We start from the raw sequence: 27,374 nt of genomic DNA, 5'->3' as shown, positions 1-27,374 counted from the left end.
GTAGTGGAGCTGGTGGAATTGGAGGTGGTGGAGGCGGTGGCGGTGGTGGTGGATGTGGGACATTCGTTTTGGTTTTGTGGCTCGACTTCATTATTGTATGCAGAACTCCTGAATATATAGAACTTATACCTTCAACATCTGTCCTATAGTTTACGGTACGTGGTGTATTGTATATGTGGAAGCATTCTAACATTGGTAATCTTGACGCAATGAAGGATCTGTCCATAATTTTGGCTTGTTCCAGTACAAATCGGTGTTTGTATTTTATACAGTGATCGATTAGTGCTGTTTTGTTGCCTATCTCGATCATTGTATGTGTGACCCGAATTTAGTAGGCCTTCAAGTTTGTTTACATTGGACTTGTGGCCACTTATTCGGGTTTTCAGCTTGTTCGTAGTCATACCTATATAGCATCCCTCACAGTTTCGACAGGAAATGTTGTATATGACGTTATGCTGCAGCAACGGCTCGACTGGATCCTTCACGTTTGTATATAGCATCTTGGCAGTGTGTATATTGCTGTTGGCAATTTTGATCGACGGATAGTCCTCTTGCAGACATCTGATGATGGAATTGCTCAGATTTGGAACGTATGGGAGAGATACATATTGTGTTGGTTGCTCCTGAGTATTTCGTGGTTCACTGTTGTTTCCAATGTTGTTAGTGTCATTGGTAAGGATAACACGGTTGACGATGCGATTGATCAGTGTTGTGGGATAGTCGTTTCGTCGAAGATGGAAGTGCACAATCTGCTTAACTCGTTGGTTATCCGGGCTCGATGTTAGTTTGTTAACACGTTTCGTAAAGTTCATGATTACGTTGACCTTTTGCTGCATCGGATGTAGAGAGTAGTAGTTGAGTAATAGGGTGTTTCATTTTGAAAAAAGTGATGAATTTTTGATAGGCCACCCTCCAGTTCGATTCATAGCCCCAAAATATGAACCTGTGCAAAAAATGGTAAAGATTGATGAAGGTTTAGAGGTCGCGCCAATGATTTGGATTTTGTATGGAGATTTTGGTGAATTAGTATGGGAAATTATTGATTTTCGTTTACATTGCTCTAACTTTGGTTGTAGTTGTCCAAACGTTGAAAAAAAAATATGTGGTTGTCATGACAATGATCAACAAGCCTGTTGTTGTTGCGATGAAATTGGCGTTGTTGCCTTGTACATATTCATCTGTCAATTTACCCTATTTTGCCATTTTTTCACATTTTTATAATTCTTGATACGCTGCAAAACTGAGCGTAGCAACTGTAGGCTTTTTGTTTATTGCCATAGCAATAACATACTAAATTTTTTCGACATTTGGACAAGTAGAAGCAAAGTTATAGCGATATAAGCGATTTTTTAAATTCTTCCATAGTAATTCCCATACAAATTTCAAATCATTGGCGCGACCTCTAAACCTTCATCAATCTTTACCAATTTTTGCACAGGTTCATATTTTGGGGCTATGAATCGAACTGGAGGGTGGCCCATCAGAAATTCATCACTTTTTTCAGAATGAAGCACCCTATTGAGTAATCTCCCTGAGGCTATCGGTTTGCTGTACCATTCAGTTGATAGCGATTGGTCCATTTCTCTTGTAACGGTCATGTCCAAGAAGGGCAGCCGTCTGTTGTTTTCTTCTTTTACAGTGAACTGAAGATGTACATTGTAGTTGTTGAAGGCATCCAGTGTAGACTGAACTTTTTCCTGTGGTAGAACCAAGAAGAAGTCGTCCACATATTTCCTTAGGAATGGGATTGGAAATCCTAGATCTTGAATCACTGTCACTAACAATTTGTTGAGCACCATATCAGCCAGGATTGGCGACAGTGGGCTCCCCATGGCTGTACCGAATTTCTGTGCATAGTATTGAGACCGGAACATGAAAAAACTGTTGTCCAGGCAGAATGTCACAATTTCCAGGAACAGATATATGTTGATCCTGGTATGTTTCTTTATTTCAGACCACTCTTCTTTAATCGCTTGTACCACCAGGTCCTTGGGTACATTTGTAAAGAGAGACACAACATCAAACGAAACAATAATGTGATTCTCCGGGATTCTCATCTGTCGAATTTCTGTCGCAAACGTGAACGAGTCTCGAATGTTGTACTCAATGTGTATGGCGGATTGTAGGATATTGCTGACGAATTTGGAAATTTCGTATGTGGGGCTAGTTATGTTCGGTACTACTGGTCTCAAAGGTAGGTCCGGTTTGTGGGCCTTAGGTAGGCCGTATATACGGGGACAGATAGCTGTGCTGCTTTTCAATCTATACGTTGTTTTGTCATCGATGAGTGCCAGATCTTTCAGACGTTTAACGAAGTTATTGTTCTTGGTTTCGATACTCCCAGTTGGATCCCTGTTAAGCTTTTTGTACGTATCTTCATCATCCAGCAGTTGTTTCATCTTTCGGTCGTAATCTTCTAACTCCATTATCACAGTCTTATTCCCTTTGTCCGATCGGATGATGCAGAGACCTGGGTTGTCGGCAACGAATTTCCGCGTAGTCCTTACGGCTGATGCACAAAATTTGAATGTTGGATTGTTGTTGTTTAGAAGCTGGGGTTTATTGAGGAAATTCTGTACGAGATTGACTATTTGACATCGGTTTCTATCACGAACTGGTTTTTCAGGTTTTGTTTTCAAGATCGACTCCAAACCTGAAAGCATGTGGAACATCGGTAATTGCGCTGTTCTCGTATATGGTACGGTGAACTTCGGCCCAAAACTCAGCAAAGTGAGTGTATCTGCTGGTATCTCTTTGGAAGTCGCATTGAGGATGGCCTTTTCATTGAGCGTGGGAAGTTCTCGAGGTTCATTGCGAGATCTTTCGAGGATGCGTTCCAGTTTGCTACTATTTGTGCACGATCCGTTGGCACGGATGTTGTTGAACGCTCTCTCTTGCGTGTCGAAGAACTCATTCGAAATGACTGGGTCAACTTTTTCAAAAATGTGCCCTCCAGCTGATCGAGATATGTGTGACATTGGTTGATGGTATGCCACGTGTGTTTAATCTCAATATTCAGCAACGACTTCTTTAAACGGGTCACTGCTTTTTCTAGCTGTGGCGTGTACGGACTCCGTTCTTCTAAAAGCGGAAAGATGCACTTCAGTGTGTTGATGATGTGGTTGGGAAAGACGCCGTTCCTCCGACAACTTGTTAGGAACTCTTTCCGCGAAATAGGGAAATGCTATGAACTTCTAGAAAACTTTTTGAACTTCAGGGATATTATTAGAACTTCTGAGAAATTCGTAGAACATCTGGGAAAATATGAAACTGTTGGAAAATTCGTTAAAATACTTGTTAGTTCAAAGAACTTCTGAGAAATTCAAACAACTCCTGGAAAATTCATTGAACTTCTTGAAAATTTGTAGAGCCTCTGGGGAATTCATAGAACTTATGAGAAATTCTTAGAACTTATGGTAAATTTGCAGAGCTTCAGAGTAGTTGGTAGATCTTTAGGAAAGTTCATAGAATTTATAAAATATTCGTAGAACTTCTGGGAAAATGTTAAAACTACTGGAAAGTTTGTATAAACTCTTGGAAGTTCGTAGAGCTTCTGGAAAAATCGTACAACTTCTAAAAAAATCGTAGATTGGACGACCACACCGCGATCAGCTTCATCACAGCTTATTTCGGCCAGTCACACTAAAGTATCAGCATATAAAAGGTAAACCAACTATTAGAACCCAAAGAGTAATTATAATTAATCAAAAATTTAACTTGCTACTGGACGCCGTTCCAATTTTGTTATCTTTCTCCATTCCTTGTAATATTTATCTATAAATTTCTTCACACCAAAAACAATTATAAAAACGGCCTCAACAAGTCGAACGAAAACAATCCTATCCCATTCGACAAATCAAACGTCAAGTCTAATCGTCATATCGAAAAAGAGTAAACACAGCACAACATTGGATCCGACATAATTTTCGAGCAGTCAGCTCGAATCAGATCAACTAATCAGATAGTCTAAATGGACCTTTAGTTCGTTGCGTAATTTATCAGTAGAACTAGATTAAGAAACGAACTATTTTAGGCTTTTCACTTTTTCACCCGCGTGATTCATCGGCTGTTTGATGACGTGGATGACGTCTTTTTTGGTGACGTTTATGCTGTCAATGTAGACGGGCGGTCTACTTGACAGTCGATTGGATCGGTTGCCCGTTCACCAAATGCGTTAGCGGGTGCCCCTGTGGCAACAATCTGATCATGATCAAATTTCCTTAATCTGACCTGAGCCCAGGTCAAGGCAAAAGCGAGCAGCCGCCCAGGATATAAATCTTTCACGTTGGCCCTATGCACCACTAGGGGTGTGCAGGATACCTAAGTAAGTAAGTAAGCAAAATCTCTGAACTTCTGTACAGACTTAGATTTAAAAATCTAAAATATTAGAAGGTGTTCCTTCCTCCGTCTGCACATTTTCTAGGTAGCGGTGAAGATATCTGATTTTTCTAAATACACCTGGCATCCCTGCTTTTGAAGCAAAACATGACTCTGGTTGGAGCATCACGATGCAAAAGTGTTGGAATCTGGAAAACCCCAGATTGTGGAGATTTACAATTCTACCAAAGGAGGGGTGGACACTAGACTGATGTAAAATATTAAATTTTTGCTAAACAGTGATCAAACGGTTCCAAATCAGGTCCTGATTAGTCACTCAAAAATTTAAACTCATTTGGTAAGAAACTGACTTGGGAAAACTAATTTTTTTGTTCATATATATCTAAAAATTCACCATTTCACTCTACTTTTAGAGTGAAATGGTGAAATTTTAGATATATATGAACAAAAAAAATTAGTTTTCCCAAGTCAGTTTCTTATCAACTGAGTTTAAATTTAAAAAGTTTACTTTTAGAAATGATAGCTATGCTCGTATGAAATGGTAAATTTTACGGATATACCAGATCTTCCAGTGGACCGGCATTCGACCATGAGAGGCCCAAATTATAGTCGCTATATTCATAGTCTGGCGGATAGAATCTCGGGAACCAATTGAGCTGTCAAATAGTGGAACCAATCGAGCAAATCGCGACCAACAACAGAAAAGAGCACATCAGCTATTGCGAACAAAACTTTGGAAACCCTTTTATCGTGACTCAAGGCTCGCCTACGAAACTAACACCATCTTTGGGTTGAGGAAAGTTTCCCTCCCTATCCGATGATGCCGGTAATTTGCGTTCGATTGGCGAGGAAAGAATAATCAACGTTTTGTTTATAAAAATTGATAGTACCTTTTCAAAAAAGTCTAAAATATATTGACCTGGTTCCGCTTTTTGATAGATCGAAATTCTATCTGCTTTGTAAACAACTTTAGAAGCACAGCAGAATACATTAAAAAAAATCACGGAGCTATAAACAGGGTTTCATGCAATGGTCATTCTTATGGAATGTCCGGATCTTCCGAAGGACCATCATGTTGCCATGCGAGGTCAAAATCTTCTCTGTACTTTGTAAATAGTTTTTGAAGCACAGCAGTGAAAAAAAAATTAACGGATTGCGAAGCTATGGAACGATTTTCATGAATTGGACCTTTTTGCGGATGTTCTGGATCTTCCGAAGGACTGGAATTTGACCATGGCCATAATAATTGCTTATCGTAAAAAAAAAACTTTTAAAGCACAATGGAAAATGTTTTGAAAAAAAAATAAAAATTGTAACAAGATGTTCTCAAATTGACTCTTTTTACGGATGTTCCGGATCTGACGAAGGACTGGAATGTAGCCATGGAAGGTCCAAATGCTGGTTGCATATTGTAAATAACTTTTTAAAGCACAGGAAGTAAGTTTCTGAACAAAAATAAATATCGGAGCTATACAACGACTTTTATCAAATGGCCCCTTTTTCACAGATATTCCGGACGAGGGGAACATCATGAGGTTCAAATTCTAATTACACTTCATAAGCAACTTTTCAATCATAATTGGAGCCGTTTTGAAATAAATCGTAGAATAGTCAAACTAGTTTTTTCAAATTGATCACTTCTACCGATTCCAGATCTTCCGGAGGACCTTCATGTGGCCATGGGAAACTGACATGCTGATGGTACTTTGCAAACAACTTTTCAAGTGCATTAGAAACCGTTTTGGAAAAAAATCGTAGAACTGTAAAACGAGTTTATCAAATTGATATTGTTTATGGATGTTCCGAATCTTCCAGGGGCTGGAATATGGTCATGGGAGGTCCAATTGCACTTCGTAAATAGCTTTTTGAAGCACAGGCAGGTACATTTATGAAAAAAGTTTCATGAAATGGTAATTTTTACGGATGTTCAAGACGAGTTTCCGGATCATTCGGGTGGCTACAAGGGATTGGTCACTCGGCACAGTGTGCTGAAAACAGATTTGACACAATATTAGCACACTAAGTGGCACCCATGATCAGAAATTTAAATGATATTTAAAAAAAAAAACTAGCAACACTGCTATATTACTACCATTGTTTACATTCCGGTTGATGTTTAAAATCAAAAAGGTGTCTCAAACAAATGAATTGGATTCGTTCAGGAACATTTTCACATTAAAGCCAAGATCAAGGCCAAGATATACACAGTATTCTTTGTATCGTTTTATTTGATTTGGTAGGGGTACAATCCGATACGTCGATCACTTTCCCATGGGGGCATCTTTGGTTATTTCTTTTATCACAAACGAAATTTATGATTATGGGAGCCGTTCAAACTTCCCACACAATCGCTTTTCATCGTTCTCTACGCATTTCCTCGTCCTCGAAGCAACAATGTGGTAGTGTCCAACCATCCTGGCTCCCTGGCAGTGGTTTCCCTTGCCGAGTTTTTCACGTTGTTATTCTTCAAGCTACTATTGTCCTCCCCAGCAAGCAGTTGAAATTGAAAGTTTCATAGCAATTCCAGTCTCGTGCTGCTTCGAATCCGTTTCAAAACATTCGAACTGTCAGAAATACCGGATTGCCAAGCATACCCAAATATTCACTATTCACTAAAAAAAATACAGTCGGCTCAACGATCGGCACTACTGGCACAGCTGTGGCACACTTGGGACACACTGAGAAAAAATACCACCTATTAAGTGTGTTGAGTGACTTACCCCTTGGGTAGCTATCCATGGGAAGCCCAAATGCTGGTTGCACGTCGTAAACAACTTTTCAAACACAATAGGAACCGTTTAAAAAAAATCGTAGAACTGTAAAACGAGTTTGATCACTTTTAAGGATGTTTCAGATCTTCCTAAGGACCGAAATGTGGCCATGGTAAGTCCAAATGCTGGTCGCACACTGTACAGAAAATCGCGGAGCTTTAGAATGAGTTTCATAATTTGACCACCTCTACGAATGATCCTGATCTTCCGCAGGACCAGTATGCCCAAGTAACAATTTCCAGTTGAAGAAACGCTTTCGTTTTGATTTTGTTCAGCTGCATGTTGAATAATAATTGCACAATGTGTTCACCACAACTTTTATAAAACCCTTGTTTACACTCGTTTGGAGAACCTATACAACTGCAACACAAAGGTGTTGTCTAACGTATTCAGTAAAACGTTTGCCCAAAATCAATTTCTTGTTGAAGAAACGCTTCCATTGTGATTTTATTCAACTGCATGCTGAATAATAACTGTACAATTTGTTTATTACAACTTCTGTAAAACTCTTGTTTACACTGGTTTGGAGAACCTGTTCAACTACAGCATTATATGTATACGTGGTATAGGAGTAGAAGCAACTTTTATACAACGTTTATAGATACATATTTAAACTCAAGCTTTATTATTTTGGTGAAAGCTCTTATACAACGTTTGTAGACACTTCTTGACAGCTGCTTTGAAATTTAGTAGAGAGTGAACCTGAAAGGCGTTTGTTGCACTCTTTTATGACTCTTAAATAATCATTGTACAGCAAGCGGTGAAAAGAGTTTACAGCACTTTTCAATGACTCCTTAATAACCATTGTGTAAGTACTCACAATATTCACAGATTAAAATTAATTTAACAATTGTCGTGGTACGCCAAAATAATTGCTTGTACAGTTTTTATTAATTTAATTTATTTGTGCACATTGAAAAACTATGTAATTATGCCATAATTCACATTCTGTGATCATGGAGGAAGTAGTAACTAGCATCGGTTTAATCTTTGATTGATATTCTTTCAATTAATCTCTCTAATAATTAGTTGAGAGAATTTATCTAGAAATGTTATCGTTGATTATATGATATATGTCTTAAATTAATGTTTGCATTTATTAATAAACACCTATATATATATAATTTACCTTTACTCCACCGAGGGTTTCTCGAAGCAAGATTCGAACTCATGATCCCGGATTGCCAGCCGCTTCTGTTTCCATCTGCTCTATTCTTGAATACATATTTTGATCATATGAGAGAAGTATATGAAGCTCATCTTGAGTGACTTCTCTTGCAGTCGAATAATCATTGCCTTATGGTCATATAAACGTGCCTATCACTTGTGCTATTTTTAGCAACAAAATTGTGGTTGGTCGAACGTAAACAATCATTTAAGAGTGCTCCAAGCAGCTTTTGAAGCTTCTAACCAAAAAGGCAATACAACTACATTCTTGTTCAACTCTGGAAGCTATTATTCAACGTTTGATCAACTCAGGTGTTGTATAAGAGCTCCCAATGGTTTGTTTTGATGCGTTTATTCCACGTTCTGTATAGTTCTTGTGAATCAGTTTAACTAAGGTGCTATAAAAGTTATCGTAGGTCTTATAAAGCAAATAGGTAAACCGAACGTAAACAATCATTTAAGAGTGCTCCAAGCAGCTTTTGAAGCGTTTAACCAAATGGCAATACAACTACATTCTTGTTCAACTCTGGAAGCTATTATTCAACGTTTGATCAACTCAGGTGTTTTATAAGAGCTCCCAATGGTTTGTTTTGATGCGTTTATTCCACATCCTATATGGCTCCTGTCAAACAGTTTAACCGTATGTAAACAATCATTTAAGAGTGCTCCAAGCAGTTTTTGAAGCTTTTAACCAAATGGCAATACAACTACATTCTTGTACAACTCTGGAAGCTATTATTCAACGTTGATCAACTCAGGTGTTGTATAAGAGCTCCCAATGGTTTGTTTTGATGCGTTTATTCCACGTTCTGTATAGCTCTTGTGAATCAGTTTAACTAAGGTGCTATAAAAGTTATCGTAGGTCTTATAAAGCAAATAGGTAAACCTAACGTAAACAATCATTTAAGAGTGCTCCAAGCAGCTTTTGAAGCGTTTAACCAAAAAGGCAATACAACTACATTCTTGTTCAACTCTGGAAGCTATTATTCAACGTTTGATCAACTCAGGTGTTGTATAAGAGCTCCCAATGGTTTGTTTTGATGCGTTTATTCCACGTTCTGTATAGTTCTTGTGAATCAGTTTAACTAAGGTGCTATAAAAGTTATCGTAGGTCTTATAAAGCAAATAGGTAAACCGAACGTAAACAATCATTTAAGAGTGCTCCAAGCAGCTTTTGAAGCGTTTAACCAAAAAGGCAATACAACTACATTCTTGTTCAACTCTGGAAGCTATTATTCAACGTTTGATCAACTCAGGTGTTTTATAAGAGCTCTCAATTGTTTGTTGGGTGGCCCCTATATCGTCATATAATGTTCGGATTTACTCCGGATTATAGCCGGTTCCGTGTGGTCATAATGACCAAATTGCATCCAGATTCCTGGAATGGCAAAATCGAGCATGTTTCTTGCCATTCGTGAAGGTTGATTAAGAATCTATGTTAAAAATGTTCATTTTATAGCAAAAAAAAATCTTGGGTCTAAAAAGACTCAGAAGGCGAGAATCCATTTTCAATTTTTAGGAGACACCTTTACCAGAAGTTTCAACTTCAAAAGTTAGGAAAAGTCACCAAATGTCAAGATCATTGAGCTTAAGGTTTCTGAGATACAGTCAATTGAATAGTGCATTTGAGTAGAAAAAGCTCGCAAGTTTAAAATGTAATTTCCATCACACTTAGAGCAACGTACCGAACGAGAGTAAAATCGATTTTCGCTAATGGATTTTTCCAGTTTTCATCTGTAACGACAATACCTATGTATGTGTATACACACTGCGAAAAAGACACGTAAATTTCAGTACCCTGAGACCGACACATGTAAGCGGCCCTTTTGACATAATAATCAGTTGAAAAGGACGAGAAAATCAATTCAATCAAACGCACTTTTCGTCGAGTTGCATATGTTTCAGTTTCAGGACACTTAATTTTACATGCCATGTTTGTTTACGTTCTATGGTTTACGTGAAAGCTGAATTACGTCTCGTGTAAAAATAATAATTTCTATGTGTGTACGTACATACAGTGATTCCAAGTTGGATCGCCAATCAAAGCTCTTCAATCCCTTCTTACTTGTTGCCTACTTTGTGGCGTTTGCTACATCTGCCAACTACTGCTGGCTAGCAGAATTGATCACGCTGAGAGAGAATATGCCTTAATCCTCTCCCAGTTCAATGTCAAGGTGCCACGAGTGAGAGAGAGAGGACTGCATCTTTTCACAAGCCACCCCAGCAAACAATCCAAAGCACATACACTCGCATACACACATACGCATCAGTACTCTTGGATCAAAACAGATCATTCTCCCTCTCACACTCTCTCCGAGAATCTCTCGAGTCGCATTGTCAAAAGTGGAGAAGAGGTGCGGGCGCGGAAATGGACCAGAAGTAGCACCGGACCGGCAATTTCATAATAATAATTCGATTATTATAGCTCAACAGAGAGAATAAGTTAACAAGCTTAAGCGGTACTAATTGGTAGCTTACTTTGAAGTGCCTGCTGAATGCGCTTGAAGACGCTGCCTCGTGGCATGAAAGACTTTCATTTGCGCCTACTTTGATTTCAGCAAATAATTGACATTGCACAAGGCGTTTGTGTGTTGAGAAGAAAGTAAACTTCGAAGAAGATCATCCCGCGGCGACTGTGATGGTATTGGTGTTGTGATTCGCTTGCTCCGAACAGCAGAAGGACAGTGTTTAGGGGGGTAATTTTCGGATGACGATCAAGACGTGATCAAAGACGAGCAAGTGTTGGTGCGGTGAACGATCGATCAACAAGTGGCGTTTTTTTGAAGCCGGCTGGGGGAGCGGGAGAGAGAGAGAGAAAGAGTAAACAAAACTCTCGCTCTGCGGCGTGGTTGGACTGAGTCTCGCCGTTGATAGCCATGTATGGACGATCGAGCATAAATTCCGTCGGTGGTGGCGGCGGTGGTGATGGAGCCCGCCACGACAAGGGCGGCAGCAGAGCCCAAAGCCTCATCAGCAGTATTGGTGCGGCGAGCAACGGTAGTGGTGGCTGCGATTCTTCGCCGTCGTCATCATCATTGTCGTCGTCGTCAGTTGAAACCGGACCGCGTTCAAGTCGAGACGTTCGTCGCAGTATCTCCTCTAACAACAGCAACAACAACAATAACAATAGCAATTGCTCCTCGGTTGACAGTCGGTATTTTAACCCTCGCAGTTTGGGCCCGTCCGAGCTGTGCGATCAAAATATTTTGAAAAGCCGGGCCAGTGTCCTCAGTCAACTGAGCAGTGTCTTCGGTCAAAGGATCAACAACAACAACAACAACAGCAGAAGCAGAAGCAACAGTTTGGTGGCAGTGAAAAAGGTGAAGAAAGACAGGAAGCTACCCTAGTTCGAATTAGCCCGCAAGTGTGAGAATGATTGTGTGACTTTTGGTAATTCGGTGGCTTTGGCTAGTTTTTTGCTTGGCTTATTTTTTTTATTGTGGCTGCTAAAATTTAATAGTGAAGAACGCGCAGTGTGTGATTCGTGCTTTAGCATACAATGATTCTAGTTTAGACTGGCTTTGCAGCTTGACGAGGATTTTGCTTACTAATGCGCTGCTAACTCCTTCGGGGTGAACCTCTGCGGTGCGCGATGATGACCGTGAGGATGGGTAAAGTTGGTAGGGACCGGCCATCGCGTGAATCAAGTGCGATTGTCAGCGATCGGGACGTGAATCATGATTGCTTTTTTTTTATGATCCGGTACCTGTCCTACAAATGGCGTCATCGTGGTGGGATGCGCGAGGCTTGCCGTTGGCAAGAAAAGGGATTGCGGTTTATGTGCCTTGCATGACTATTAAGTTTCGTTGGAATCATTTGTTTAAAAATATTACTTACATGACAGATCATCCTTCCAATTGCTGTGGATCTTGATCAGATTCACGTGAGGAATCGTTCTCAATTCTGATTTTATAAAATTTTCTAAATCAAATTAGATTTGCAAATCAAAAAGGGGAAATGAGGGCTGCTTCAAGATCGCAACTATTTTACGATGGCCAAAATCTCGATCTTCTTAACTCTAAATGGGTTGTAAAATCTTGCACAACCTTCCGCCGAAAGTTATTAGGCTGGATTGAGGTCTCTAGGAGTATTCAGACAACTGTATATTTTCCCGCACCGTAAAGATCGGGGGTAAAAAGACCCCTGCCAAGGGCAAGAAGCCAAAGGGATGCATTTCAAGAGTTTCTACTTAATAGTCTTTCCATGAAATTATTGCCAATATTTTTCAAGCCATGTCCTTAGCCAGATGATGCAGAGAAAAATAGAAGGGTTAATCGAAATTTTAAGAATTTTTTAAGTTCAAAAATCGTGAAAAATTCAATGCAACATTTTTTCCCTAGGCTTTATTACGTCCCCCACTAGGATTTAACGCCTGCTCTCAAATTAGCGTTCTTTGAGCACTCCCACTACAGTTGTTGAGAGGTGTCTTAGCCTGTACCATTTTTGAATTAGTATTAGTGCATGGCAAGAACAATCATACTCTATGCCCAGGGAAGTAGAGAAATTTTCCAACCCGAAAATTTCCTAGACCTGACCGGGAATCGAACCCACCCGCCCTCAGCATGATCTTGCTTTGTAGATGCGCCTTTACCGACTGAACTAAGGGCCCAAAGAATTAGGTTAATGACTAATCAAAATAGTGAGCTTTTGAAGATTTTGAAAAAATCCACGTTCCCATATTCGGAAAAGAAGTCAAAATTGTTGGTGCCTGGAAAATTGACAAGGCTCTTCGATTTGGATGAATCTACAGGAAGATTTTTCAAGCATGTTTCGATGAGAATTGTTGGGAAAATTCCAATCGAATTCCGAAAGAAACTCATTGACAATTCTGAAAATCACAAGTTTATTTACTGAAGAATTCCATGGGTATTGCAAGTAGCAGTCCAGGAGAATATCACATAAACTCTACGAAGTATTCAATTAGAATTCTGAGCATAATTTGAACGAAAATTTCATGAACATTCGAATGGATTTCTGACCAAAATTCCATCTAAATTTGGCATGAATTCCAAGATAATTCTGATACGAATTTCAAGATAAATCTGAATCAGAGAATGATTTCGATGGAATTCTAAAGAGAAAATCAATATTTTGACAGCATCCCAAAGGCTGGAATGCTGAAGAAAATTCTTAGGGAATAGTAGCAGTAGTTGTGAGTACATTTATAAGCTAGTTCTGAGTCAGCTAAATACGAACAGCGAATTCTGCGGCACTTGTAAAAGAAGCGTGATAACTATCAACAAACAAATACCTCTGATGAGAATTCATAATAGTATTCCTACCAAATGTTGAGGAAAACGGATTTTGATGCAGATTGCAACAAGCTGTTGTTTCTTTATTGAAGAGACAAACAGTGCAAAGAGAATTCTCGCATCACTTTTCAAATAGACCAATCTACATTGACCGATTCTCTTCATTGACGTTCTCTTCCGTTCGTAACTCGGGTCCAAAAACAGGTCATCGTCCAATATGCTTAAAAATACTGTCTTTTAACAGACTGTGTGGAAAAATTAGTGCAAAATATTAATGCAGCCAAGCTATTAATGAAAGAGAGGAAGTCGATAAAGTGAATCGAGTGAAGTCTGTTTGAAAAGTGACGCGAAAGTTCTGAAAATAATTCAGATGAGTAGGCCAAGGGAATTCAACCAAACATTCCAAGGGCGTTCAGTCAGCTCTCGATGTGTGTCACGCAATCGTTTGTTTACTCGGCAGCAACCATTGTGTGGTCCTCCTCATTGTTCTTCATCAGCAATTTTTTCGGTTGATGGGCCGTCGACTTTGGAAAGCAACCGTTTCGTGATGAGTGTGTGAGTGATGACCAAGTCCATTGCTGCAATGGAAGTGCTCTGCCCCTTGTTGGCGATACTGCCAAACAATGAAACCACTGGAAGCGGATCCCGTTTTGATGGATAGCGGAAGATAAAGTGTTTATTGTGTTGTATCTTTTGACTATAGTTTTACGATGTTTTGTATAATGAATCCTCGATTCTGTAAAGCTAATTCGATTGAGCCTTATCTAATAAATGAATAAAGGGGTGCAGAAAATTCAGTTTTCAATTTTTGGTATAGGTTTTGAATGCGTTTTGAATGTTTGTTGTTTACACCTGTGGATAATTTCAAAGGAATTCTCAGACGAACTCCATCTCTGAGAAAAATTTCACGTAGATTACGTGGAAAATTCCAAGAGGTCATCAACACAACTTGAGGAAAATTTTGACGGAAGTTCGGAACAATTCTTGAGGAATGATTCGAATAGTTCCTAATAAACTTGCAAGAGTATTCTGAGTATTCCAATGTTAGCCTGCGGAAAAATCCATCATTATTCTGAAAGGTATACTAATGGAATACTACGAATTAATTCAAGGGAAATTCTTCATTCGAGTTCATGCGAGAACGTTGAAGAATTGGAAGAGAATTGCGGAGTAAATTACAAGAGTTTTTAAAGTAAATTCTTGAAGCGCTATGAATAAAATCGAAGACAACAAATCAAGAAGACTGGCAACCTTCCATTTTCTCATACGAACGCTATGAGACAGGTCCAATCGCGTCATTTGCCGCTCAAAGGTAAATGCTTCGAACGAATTTGATAGCAAAGATTACATCCTCAGACGAAGGGTTTGTGTATTTGCTCATTTTTCTATGCGTTGCTTCCACCTTCACTCAAGCGCAGCGCTACTGTATCTGTCGCTTGGATTCTGGCAAAGTTGCCAGTCTTCTTGATTTGTTGTCTACGATAAAATTTTACGGGAATAACGAAGAGAATCCCAAGATTATTCTTGATAAACTGTGACAAGAACTCTTAGAAAACTTGTCGATTTAAGATCGTCTCAGGGAAAACCAGATTTGCTCTGATAAATGCGCTCTTAAGGATGATGCATAAAAAGCGATAAAGGGTTCATGACCCTAAATTTCTGAGGAAAGCATTGTTTGACAATGTTTCACTAACATCGAAAAATATCCACTGTATTGTTCAGATGACGCATTGTTCTAGGTAAAATCAAAGAACAAGAGGTGTTTATCCATTGGCCCAATAGGCTAACATCAATTTACCCTATATATTTCAAAAAAAATATAGATTTCAATTGGCCATTCCGCTGAAATTCGGAAAGTGAGAGATTGAACTTCGAACAAACTGAAATCCAGGAAAGATCATTGTAAATTTGGGCTTTGAGAAGTTATGAAGATTACGGACCATGGAAAATCTCCAAGATTTTTGAATTCGAGGAAAATTTTCCAGATTCTTACGATTATAAATCTTTTTTTTTTTGGGTAAATTCCGAGTGAATAAAATCTTTTATTTTGTACGGATTTCGGCTTTGCAGTCTGGCAAGATCAAACGATAAATTTCAAACTTTTCCAAATTTCTAGCATTCTGGAGGTATGAAAAAAAAAATCAAGAGTCCAACTCTGAAAAAAATACTCCTGGTGATAATTGTGAGAAGAAATCAATTTGGATTGTGACGAGAATATCAAGAGAATCCAACTCTAAGGACATTTGCAGAGAAATTCTGATGACAGTTGAAAAGGAATTTCTGGGAGCATTCTTATAGAATTCTACCAAAGAAAACCCGAGGTCCATTCCGAGGTATTTTCGAGAGATTCCTGAATAAAATTCCAAGAAAACTGTTGGCAAACCTTCTGGGGAAATTCAAAATGATTCAGGGGATGATACTAAGGCTAAATCTAAAGAAAGTCGGAATTCTGCGACGAGTTCGAAGGGAATTCCGAGAAGAACTCTATCGACTTTCTGAAGGTAGTCTGATAGAAATCCGAGACGAACTCCGAATTTCTAAGATTATTTTTTTCCACAATGCTGAATTGGTAGGCTCAATGTCTTTGAGAGCTATGCGAAGCCAAGTTATAATTGAGTTCTTGATATTTTTTTCACCGCGATTCTCTTCCTTGTCTGCAGCGCTGTGAATCTCTCCATATCCGCAAAATACTTCTGCCGTTGTTGAAAGTAGTTCAGGTGGGGGAATGCTGAAGTTATTTCCTAGAGAACCCTATGTTAAATTGCATGGGAATTCTTAGGAGCATATTCTAATTTTTATGCATGCTTTCAGAGAGCAATCCAACGTGAAGATTCCAAAGTATAATCCAAGCGAATGCTGAAAATAATCCTAGGATAATTCTGAGGATAACTCCAAAGGAGTTCTGCGGGAAACTCAATAGAATTCTGAAGATAGGTCTGAAAAAATTCTAAGTTAAATTCCGACGCTAGTTTTAAAATAATTCAGACCAAGAATTCCTGGAGCATTTCTTAGGGTTTTCTGGGAACTTTCCTGAAGTTTTCTGAGATATTCCCTGGAGTTTTCAGGGAACTTTCCGTAAAGTTTTCTGCGAACTCCCCTGAAGTTTTCTGGGAACTTCCCTGAAGTTTTCTGGAACTTCCTTGAAGTTTCCTAGGAGCTTACCAGAAGTTTTCTGGGACCTTCCCGTGACATTTTCTGGGAACTTTCCCGAAAGTTTTCTGGGAACTTCTCTCAAGTTCTCTGGGAGCTTCCATGAAGCTTTTTGGAATTCCATGAAGTTTTCTGGGAACTTCCCTAAATTTTGCTGGGAATTTCCCTGAAGTTTTCTGGGAGCTTCCCTGAAGGTTTCTGGGAACTTCCATGAAGTATTCTGGGAACTTCCCTGAAAATTTCTGGGAACGTCCCTGAAGTTTTTTGGGAACTTCCCTGAAGTTTTCTGGGAACTTCCCTGAAAATTTCTGGGAACGTCCCTGAAGTTTTTTGGGAACTTCCCTGAAGTTTTCTGGGAACTTCCATGAAGTATTCTGGGAACTTCCATGAAGTTTTCTGGGAACTTACCTGAAGTTTTCTCCGGAACTTCCCTGAAGTTTTCTCCGGAACTTCCCTGAAGTTTTCTCCGGAACTTCCCTGAAGTTTTCTGGGAATTTCCATGAAGTTTTCTGGTAACTTCCCTGAAGTTTTCTGAAAATTTCCCTGAAGTTTTCTGGGAACTTCCCTGAAGTTTTCTGGGATCTTCCCTGGAGTTCTCTGAGAACTTCCCTAAAGTTTTCTGGGAGCTTCCCTAAAGTTTTTCTCGGAAATTCTCTGAAGTTTTCTGGGAAATTCCCGTGAAGTGTTCTGGGAGCTTTCCTAGAGTTTTCTGGGGACTTCCCTGAAGTTTTCCGGGAACTTTCTTGAAGTTTTCTGGGAACTTCCGTTATGGTTTTTTGGGAACTTCCCTGAAGCTTTTTGGAAACTTATCTGAAGTTTTCTGGGAACTTCTCTAAAGTTTTTAGGGAACTACCCTGAAGTTTCCGGGACCTTCCCTGAAGTTTTCCGGGACCTTCCCTGAAGTTTTTTGGAAACTTCCCTAAAGTTTTCTGGGAACTTCCCTGAAGTTTTCTGGGATCTTCCCTGAAGTTTTGTGGGAACTTCCCTGAAGTTTTCTAGGAACTTGTTTGAAGTTTTCTGGGAACTTCCCAGAAGCTTTCTGGGAATTTCCCTGTTATTTTTTTTTCTGGAATTTCCCTGAAGTTTTTGAGAACTTCCCTGAAGTTTTTTGGGAACTTTCCTAAAGTTTTCTGGGATCATCCCTTGAGTTTTCTGGGAACTTTCTGTAAAGTTTTCTGGGAACTTCCATGAAGTGTTTTTTTTTCACAATTCTATTAAGTTTTTTGGGAACTTCCCTAAACTTCTCTGGGAACTTCCCTGAAGTTTTCTGGAAACTTTACTGAAGTTTTCTGGGAACTTCCCTGAACTTTTCTGGGAACTTTCTTGAAGTTTTCTGGGAACTTCCCTGAAGTTTTCTGGGAACTTTTCTGAAGTTTTCTGAGAACTCCTCCGAAGTTTTCTGGGGATTTCCCTGAAGTTTTCTGGTAACTTCCTTCATGTTTTCTGATTTCATGAAACTGCCCTGAATTATCAGAACAACCCAAATCTACGTAACTCTCATTAAGATTTTTAAACTAAACTGAAGCTTTTGCAATGGAAGCTCTTGAAGTTCCTGCAATTTTCCTGAATTTAGTAGATCAGCTCTGAAGCTTTTGGATCTTTACGGAGGTTTCAGTGTGTAAATTTTTCGGTGGAATTTGTTTCAAGCATTTGCTTTGACGTAAACTACGTTTTACGGAAAGATACAGGGATAAAACAAAATTGCGACCGTCACGAAAAGTTGTTAGGTTATGAACGCTTATAACTTTGTCGTTTATAGTTGAAATTAAAATCCAAATACACCAATCGATAGGAAATAACTCCACAAATCTGCTGAAATAAATACTTTACAGTCGCCATACTCGAGTACCACTTGATTGCGCATAGTTCTGCTTAAACCTGTAAAGTTATAAAACAGCGCTACGCGCCTCAGCTCATTTTTGCAAGTCGAAGCTTTCCTGAAATCTACGAAGCTACCCTGCATTTCTATAAATTTTCCTAGATCTTCCTGAAAGTTATCGCAATTCTTCTGATGTTAATGGAACTTACATAAAGTTTTAAAAATTTTCCAAAGGTTCTTGTAACTTCATTGAAATTCCCACAATTTTTCTGACGTTCATGGAAAGTTATCTGAACTTTGATTTTGGAACATCTGTAAAGTTCCTGTAATTATTATAAAGTTCTAAGAATTTTACTGGAGTTTTCGGAACTTCCTTCAAGTTTTCCCAATGTTCCGGATGTTCATGGAACTGTCATAAAATTCTAAGAAGATTCCCGAAGCTCTCCGAATTTTCCTAAAGATCTTTCCTACCTGAAGTTTTCTGAAGTTTTTTTTGAGGGTCTTGTAAAGTTCCTGGAATTGCAATGATGTTAATGTTACTGTCATGAAGTTCGCTGATCTTCGGAAAAGTCAACGAATATTTACTAAAGTTCATAGAATTGAACTGAATGTCTCGAAATCAACACTTAGTGATCTTTAATCTTTCTTAAAGTTCTGGACTTTCCTGTAGTTCTTGAAACTTTCCCAAAGCTTCCTGAATTTTCCTAAAGATCATTTAAGTTTTATCAAATTTCTTGAACGTCTTGAATCTTGAAGTTCCTGGAATTTTATTGAAGTTAATGTAACTGTCATGAAGTTCGCTAATCGTCATCAAAGTTCACGAAAATGTCCCAAAGTTCATTTAACTGAACTGAATTTCTCTGAATCAACCCCTCACAATATTTAATCTTCCCCAAAGTTCTGGACTTTCCTGGCGCTTCTGAAGTTCCTGCAATTTTCCTGAATTTACTAGATCTGCTCTGAAGCTCTTGGATCTTCCCTGAAGTTCTCGAAACTTTCCTGAAATCTATGAGATCTAAAAGCTTCCGCACGTTCTGGTATTCTTGATGTTTACGGATTTTCCTTTAATTTCGTGGTATTTCCACAGACAAAGAGACATAACTCGTAAGTTGTTCATCGAACAAGCATTTAACGGTCAATTTAAAAGTATCGTAGTTGGTAGTACCACCACCTGTGGCGCGCATAGTCAATTTCTTAGCGTTTGACGTTTACACACTACCGCCATCTGTTCAGCGTACTACCCTCCACAGTGTACTCTACACAGTTCGAAAAGTAGTGTAAATTTCTGTTCAATATGATGCACACAAATGGAGCGTCATATATCATATAAGTTTACATTATATATCATGTAAAGTTCTAGCACAATTCATGCAATGTAGCAAATATTGTATACAAATACCCATCTTTGTAAACAACATTGTTTACAAGTTGCTCGGTTGTGTGAAAATAAATTTAAGTTTACGTGAATGAATGTTTACATCACAATTAAAATTCAGAATTTTTATCTGTGTACAGGTGGCGGTAATGTTTTAGCGACGATCTTTTACAGTGAGAAATATTCAATGTGTTACGTCTGTTTGTCTGTGGTATTTCCATAAATTTTCCCAGATCTTCCTGATCATGAAGTTCGCTGATCTTCACCAAAGCTCATGAACATTTCCTGAAGTTTATTGAACTAGACTGAATCTCTCGGAATCAATCCTTAGCAGTCTTTAATCTTTCCTAAAGTTTTGGACTTTCCTGTAGTTCTTGAAACTTTCCCGAAGTTTCACATAACTTTCATAAAGCTTTCTGAATTTTCCTAAGGATCACTGAACTTAACTGAAGTTTTATGAAGTTTCTTGAACGTCTTGTAATGTTCCTGGAATTTCATTGAAGTTAATATAATTGTCATGAAGTTCGCTGATCTTCATCAAAGTTCACGAAAATTTCCTAAATTTCATGGAACTGAACTAATTGTCTCGGAATCAACCCCTCACGATCTTTAATTTTCCCAAAAGTTATGGACTTTGCTGTAGTTTTTGGAACCTTCCTGAACTTCATTAGTAAATGAAAAATCCGTCACCCCGGTGCCAAAAATATCCACATTACAGGGTATTTGACAGTATTTTCCAGTTGTTTGTACTGGAAGCCGCCATCTTGGATTTCAAAATGGTGTCAGTCATAGATTTCCGATCTCTGCAAGTCACCCCGTTTCCAAAAATACCCATATTGTGGGGTATTTGACAGTATTTCCCAGTTTTTCCCTAACCGGAAGCCGCCATATTGAATTTCAAAATGGCGTCAGACATGGATTTCCTGTTTCTACAAGTCACTCCGATTCCAAAAAATACTCATATTGTGAGGTATTTTACAGTACTTCCCAGTTTCTCAGAATCGCAAAAAAAACCCGTCATTTGGAATTTACTTCGTAGGAAAAAAAACTCGTTATTTGGAATTGACTTCGTAAAAAGAGGGACGTAAACTGAATAATGTGTAAAAAAGTCTTCGTAAACGGAGGTTTCAGTGTGTAAATTTTTCGGCGGAATTTGTTTCAAGCATTTGCTTTGACGTAGACTACGTTTTACGGAAAGATACAGGGGGCAAATCGAAAATTATGACCGTCACGATAAGTTGTTAGGTTTTGAACGCTTACAACTTTGTCATTTATAGATAAAATTTAAATCCAAATACACCAAGCGAAAGGAAATAACTCTACGGATCTGCTGAAATAAATACTTTACAGTCGCTATAATCTAGTACCACTTGGTTGTGCATAATTCTGCTTGAACCTGTAAAATTATAAAACAGCGCTACTGTCGCGCCTCCGCTCATTTTTGGAAGTCGATATTTATCATTTTGTAGATTTTGATGACCAAACACGGTAAATAGTGTGAAATTTCATTCCACAACCACCCATTAGAGGTAGATATGCTCTTGCTACTTTTTCGAAAACGCCAAAAATAAAGTAGCATCAGCATGCTGTTGTCCTTTAGCATGTCGTTTTTTCAGCTTAAAAAGCTGAATAAATCGTTTTTATCTGATATTTGATAGAATGCATGAAACACACTTGATTCAGTCCAATGGAAATAAAAAGATTCACAAAATTGAAACTTAAGGTTCAACAACCCATCATTGTTTTTTTCAATCATCATCAAAAAATCAAAAGCAGTTTTTTCGTTCAAATTCAAAATTCTGCCAACGAAAATGTCATCATTGCATTCTTCTGGCCTGCCGGAACACAGTGATGACATTTTCATTGGCAGAATTTTGAATTTGAACGAAAAAACTGCTTTTTATGATTGAAAATTCAATGATGGTTTGTTGAATCATAACACAGAAATACAGAAGGCGTGAACCCAAATTTTCCAACGTTGATTGTGAAAATTCACAGATTTTGAGTTGTGCCAGTATTGCACGAATCCGACTATATATCCTTTTTCATTTGTAGAGGATTATATAGGGCAGGTGTGGGATGAGCAGGGTGACCAGTGAACCAGAAAATAGGGAAAAAGCCAAGAATTTCGATGACAAATCGGGATACAATAGTTAATCTATTTTTCAAAAAAAAAAAGATGTTGGTCCTTCGGAAAATTTTAAGATTCTTGGACCAGACAAGAATGGGTATTTTCGGAATGGGGACAACGTGTAGATGCCCAAAATCGATATCCGATGTCATTTTGGAATCCAATGTGGCGGCTATCGGGTTTCACAAAAAGTGTCAAATACCCTAAGATCTGGATATTTTCGGAACGAGGACGACGCGTAGATGCTGAAATCGATATTCGATGTCATTTTGAAGGCTATTTGACACTTTTTATGAAATCGGAAGCCACCATCTTGAATTTCAACATGGCGTCGGACATCGATTTCGGGCTTCTAGATGTCAGCCCGATTCCAAAAAATCCACATTGATCGGTATTTGAACCAAAGCCGCCATCTTGGATTTAAAGACGGCGTGACATCAATTTTCGGCATCTACGTCTCATTCCCAATCTAAAAATAACCATATTTTAGGATATTTGACAGTTTTCCGCAAATCGGAAGCCTTGGATTACAAAATGGCGTCGGATATCGATTTCCGGCTTCTAGACGTTTCGCCCTGATTCTAAAAAATACCGTTTGTATGGGTATTTGATAGAATTTACAACTTTTTCTCAAACCGGAAGCCGCCATCATGGATTTCAAAACGGCGTCGGATATTGATTTCCAATCTCCAGACGTCACCCCGATTCCAAAAATATCCATATTGATGGGACGGCATCAGCATTTCCCATTTTTTCTGAAATCGGAAACCGCCATATTGGATTTAAAAATGGCGTCGTATATCGATTTCCGGCCTTCAAATGTTATCCTGATTCCAAAAATACCTATATTGATGAGTATTTGACAGTATTTCCCACTTAATCTGAAATCGGAAGCCGCCATCATGGATTTCGAAATGGCGTCACATATCAATTTTCGATCTGTAGGCTTCATGCCGATCTCAAAAATACCAATATTGATGTGTATTTGAATGTATTTCCACTTTTTCGTGAATCGGAAGCCGCCATCTTCGATTTCAAAATGGCGTCGGAGATCGATTTTCATTCTCTACACATCATCCCGATTAAAAAATACCTTTATTGATAAGTATTTGACAGCACTTCCCACTTTTTCTTAAACCGGAAGCCGCCATCTTGGATTTCAAAATGGCGTCGCATATCAATTTTCGATTTCTAGACGTCACTCCGATTCAAAAAATACCCATATTGAACCAAACCACCCAACAATGATAAATTTGACATCCACGTGCACAGACCTATGCGCATACGCTTAAATGAACCGAGTGAACAATCAACAAAAGTCATAAAAACTGATCGAACAGCTTCGCTTCAATGCAAAAGAAATATCATTTGACAATGAAAGATGAAAGTCAAAACAAACAGCATGAAAACTGAACGAAAGTGGTTCTGTGATGTTGACGGGGATCTGCTCGAAGAGAAGACAGAATGACTTTCAATTGAAAGTGATGGTTGACAGCTTCATCGTCGCTTGACGATTTTCGATTGAAAGTGACTTTGTGGGGTCCTGCTTATTTCTAAATAGAATTATGGAAGGATGCTTAGAAGAAAATCTAAGGATGAATTTCATGCTTTTTTAATTGATCAGCAGAAAAAGTGATTTCCCTATTACAAATTACAAGTACTGAAATTATCAGACATTTCGGGGATAGAGGGTGGGCTATTCTCCCCATCTGCTGGGACGTTCTGCCACACGATGGCTTGATTTGGTTTCTAGTTGTATGAACTTACTGCTGGAAGGAGAGTATCTACCACTCCCGCAGGTTTCACGTAAGTGTCTCTGCTTACGGGTCCGTCCCACCGTTTTTGGCCCTTCCTACAGAAGTATGATGAGTATGATAAGATATCAAATCTTGATCAAGTCGTGTAGTAGGAACAGTCCATTGCTATGGGCAGGTGCCTTGCTACAATAGGTAGTCTATCATCATCAAGCACTGAAATTATCGGACGGTACTTCTACTTATGCTTTTAGATTAGCATTGTAGGTCCTTCCTAGTTGGAGAATTATGCTATGGAATCCACTTCTTGCTATTCCCCGCCTCAAGTATAATTTCCTAACTTATGACGTACCTTACTTCTGAACTTTACGAAATTCATGAATTTCCCATTGTTATTGTTGTTACTGTTGACACTTATGACGGGTCTTTTGTATTGGTGGCAATCGCTTCGGAAGTCAATAAATCAGCACCGAACAGATAATGATTGTTTAAATGCACAATAATCCCTTAAAAAATGCCGATTACGTCGCAACAAATCAAATACGGCCCAGGGTTACTTCCACTCACTTGCTATAAAAAATGTTTTTCAGAATTATGAAAATATTAGATGTTATAATGATAATTAGTACTAGTAGGTTACAAGAAGAAGTCGTGAAGTATGTGTTTGAAACATAAAACCTGTCAATATTGCTTTCAGTGCGTCACAATCAGCGATTTAACGATTCGTGAGTGCTCACTCTGAGTGAGGGCTCGCGAATCATAAGATCGCTGATTGTGACGCTCTGAAAGCGAAATTGACAGGTTTTATGAGTCAAATACATACTTTACACCCCCTTCTTTTTACTTACAAGTACAACACATCATTATATCAGCTAATGATTTCATAATTCAGAAAAAACATTGTTTTATAGCAAGTGAGTGGAAGCAACCCTGACGGCCTATCCCTCGATTGATCATCAGAGCACACAGAGTTTCAATCCAAATTCCACCCGACACGTATCGCAGTCCTGATATCAAGCGGCCGCTGAACAGAGCTTCTACCCCGAGCAAAGTTCAGCATCAAAATGATAACAAATCGAAATCAAACAGTTTACCATTGACAAAATTGATAGCAAATTTAGTTTTCAGTTTACTGTACTTTTGCTCTACAACTAAATATGCTGTTGATTTCATTGTTTTGCTTTCAACAGTGTCTTTTTACAGAAAATCAACAGTTTTGTTTGTATTGTCTTAGCAGGACATCTAATTCAATACTCGGTTTGTTCTCAACAAGACAACTGTTCATCAAATTAAGTTTTTAGTTTGCTCTCATTGATAGCCGAATTAGTTTGATGGACGATTTGTTGGTTCTCAATCTGTTAAAACGACCAAACCGACCTGAGTAATCATCATCAGCAGCGCATCACAACGTCAAATTTAATTTCCAATTTGATGTCAGTTTTTGCTCGGGTCGCTTCATCGCGCAATCGAAAAGTGCTCCATCAAGAAGATAACAAAGTGGTGCAAAAATAGCCAGAGCCAAGAATTCTTCCACAAAGCCATCACTCGGTTCGGTGCTGCTGCTACTGCTGATATCGCTTTCTGCGAAAGAAATCCGAAGCCAGTCGGTCAGTCAGTCAGTCAGTAGTCGGTCACCGTATCACCGACATCATCGCTTGATCACAACAACTGCCGAACGCTTTAACCAATCACTCACCGTGGCACTGCAGGTGTGAAAAACGAGAGCTCGACAAAAGTAAACACAGAAGGGCTCGCGTGTGAGTGAATCATTTCGTTTGTTTTGATTTGATTTTTTTTTTTGCTGTTAATTTAGAAAGTGCCAAGAAGTGCTGTTACAAGAATATTATCGTATCAATTCGTGGAATTATTCGTGCAAGGTAGCCAATATTTACTCAAGTGTTGTGACTTAGTTAGCAGCGTTAGCAAGCTTCGAAAAAGGTAGGTTCATCATTTTTCGGCTAAAATCAACAACACTTTTGTACGATGAAATTCAAACAATGCACCAGTGTGGCATGGCATGCTATCGAACGCACGGAAAAGAAAACAATGAAGATCCGAACTTGTTTTGCCGCACCCGCGGTTGCAGTCAAAAGTAGCCACGAGCCGGGCCGCAAACCGCAGCAACCCAGTTTCCATTATTCTCGTGGTCGTCGTCCGTCGTTTCAGAAATTTATTTCACCTTTATTTTTTGGGCCCAGAGCTCCCTTTCAAGTTGTCCGAACTCGGTTGATTGTGAAGCGTCCAAAAAACAACGTTTTTTCCCCCGATTTTCGAGCATGTGTGCGTGAAGCTTTTCTGTTCTGTACGTACGTTTTGTATATTTTGGGATGCTGCATCTCGGCTGCAATCTGGAATTGGTATTTTTATTTGGAACATTTTGGTGTACCGTAATCCGGGGGCAAATTGACTAGTGAATACTGTAAATATAGAAATACATTATAAACAAAAAAAAAATCAAATCCCAATTCTGAAAATGACTTTCGAGTAAACTCAGATGCTATAATCCGTGTCCGAAGAGTATTTTCAGCAGAAATTACAAAGAAGATTTCTTGAAATGCATAGTTGCGCCTAAATGTAGGCTAAAGAAATAAACATCACTGTAAATTTAACAGAAAACCATTGATTTCTCAATACTGCAAACATTTTACCGTAATGTTTTTAAATAATTCAAATTAATTGGCACTTAGTTCAATGAAAAATACCACTTTCAAATCAATGACAACAATCGCTCCTACCCTATGACCGTTTGTTCGAACGTCAGTTTAATAAAACTGAAATTTACTTTTTTTCATAGGAGAAACTCGTCAAAGCAATCATTGAAATTCCATAACGAAGAAAATGTTCTACGTGGCATCTGAAAATGTAACCCATCGTGATCAATTTGCCCCCGGATTACGGTACCCACAGGCAATATGAAGAAACTGTGAACAGTATTTTCAAGACACCGCCTTATCTTCGGGCCCAAATTTGTTTGGCTCTCTTTGATTGCCCTTGCCGGTTCTGTAGGACGCGATAAAGATGCACAGGTTGGATTTGAAATATTGATGGGTGTTCTCGCCGGGCATGCGTTCCCATGATGTTTTCGAAAACAGGTTCTCGATGCAGAACAGCACTGGGTGGCTGGAAGTTTCCAGGGAAGTTTCCCAAGGCTATTGCAGTTGCCGTTCCATGAATGGAATAGCTATTACAGATGCACAGTTCCATGTATTGCAGAATTCAACATTAAGGTGCTTCATTTTGAACCAAAAAAGGATGTGCAGTCATTGACTACCGTCCAGTTTGATTATCTACTTTCTGAAACGATTCAGTACCTTTCCAAAGTGATTAAGAGCTTTCTGAAGGGACTATATACGAAGTGATTCCGAACATTCCTGAAATGATTCCGATCTCTCCGCAGAGATGTCAAACATTTCTAGAGTGATTCACGTCATTTCAAAATGAATGTCACACTAGCGCCACCTGGTTAGTGCTGAACTTTTTACCACTTCTGAACAACTTTGCTGAAGACGGAAACCTTCTATCTAGTTCATCTGAAAGTAAACAATGAAAAATCAATGACACACTAGTGCTGCCTGGTGAGTGAATACTGTGCTGAACTCTTTGCCTTAGAATAGGTC

The 27,374-nt window shown here is 38.8% G+C and overlaps 1 protein-coding gene across 5 annotated transcripts in view; it reads left to right on the top strand.

Annotated features, from left to right (window-relative positions):
• Window positions 1–27,374, top strand: part of cher (filamin-A) — a 313,136-nt gene that overhangs the window by 16,125 nt on the left and 269,637 nt on the right. For 2 of the 5 annotated variants that reach the window (XM_065216458.1, XM_065216457.1), the window contains exon 1: window positions 11,179–11,596. The exons of 1 other annotated variant lie outside the window; for it this stretch is intronic. The gene's annotated coding sequence lies outside the window, so the exon portion shown is untranslated. Of the gene's footprint in view, window positions 1–11,178; window positions 11,597–27,374 lie in introns of those variants that run through there. 2 more of the 5 variants (XM_065216460.1, XM_065216461.1) reach the window with 2 other exon arrangements.

The sequence above is a fragment of the Ochlerotatus camptorhynchus genome, unplaced genomic scaffold, assembly GCF_037179485.1.
Source record: "Ochlerotatus camptorhynchus isolate MF236.1 unplaced genomic scaffold, CSIRO-AGI_Acam_v1.1 ptg000063l, whole genome shotgun sequence".
Classification (NCBI taxonomy): domain Eukaryota; kingdom Metazoa; phylum Arthropoda; class Insecta; order Diptera; family Culicidae; genus Ochlerotatus; species Ochlerotatus camptorhynchus.
The sequence above is the reverse complement of the archived record's forward strand: the minus strand, read 5'-3'. Positions and strand labels throughout refer to the sequence as shown.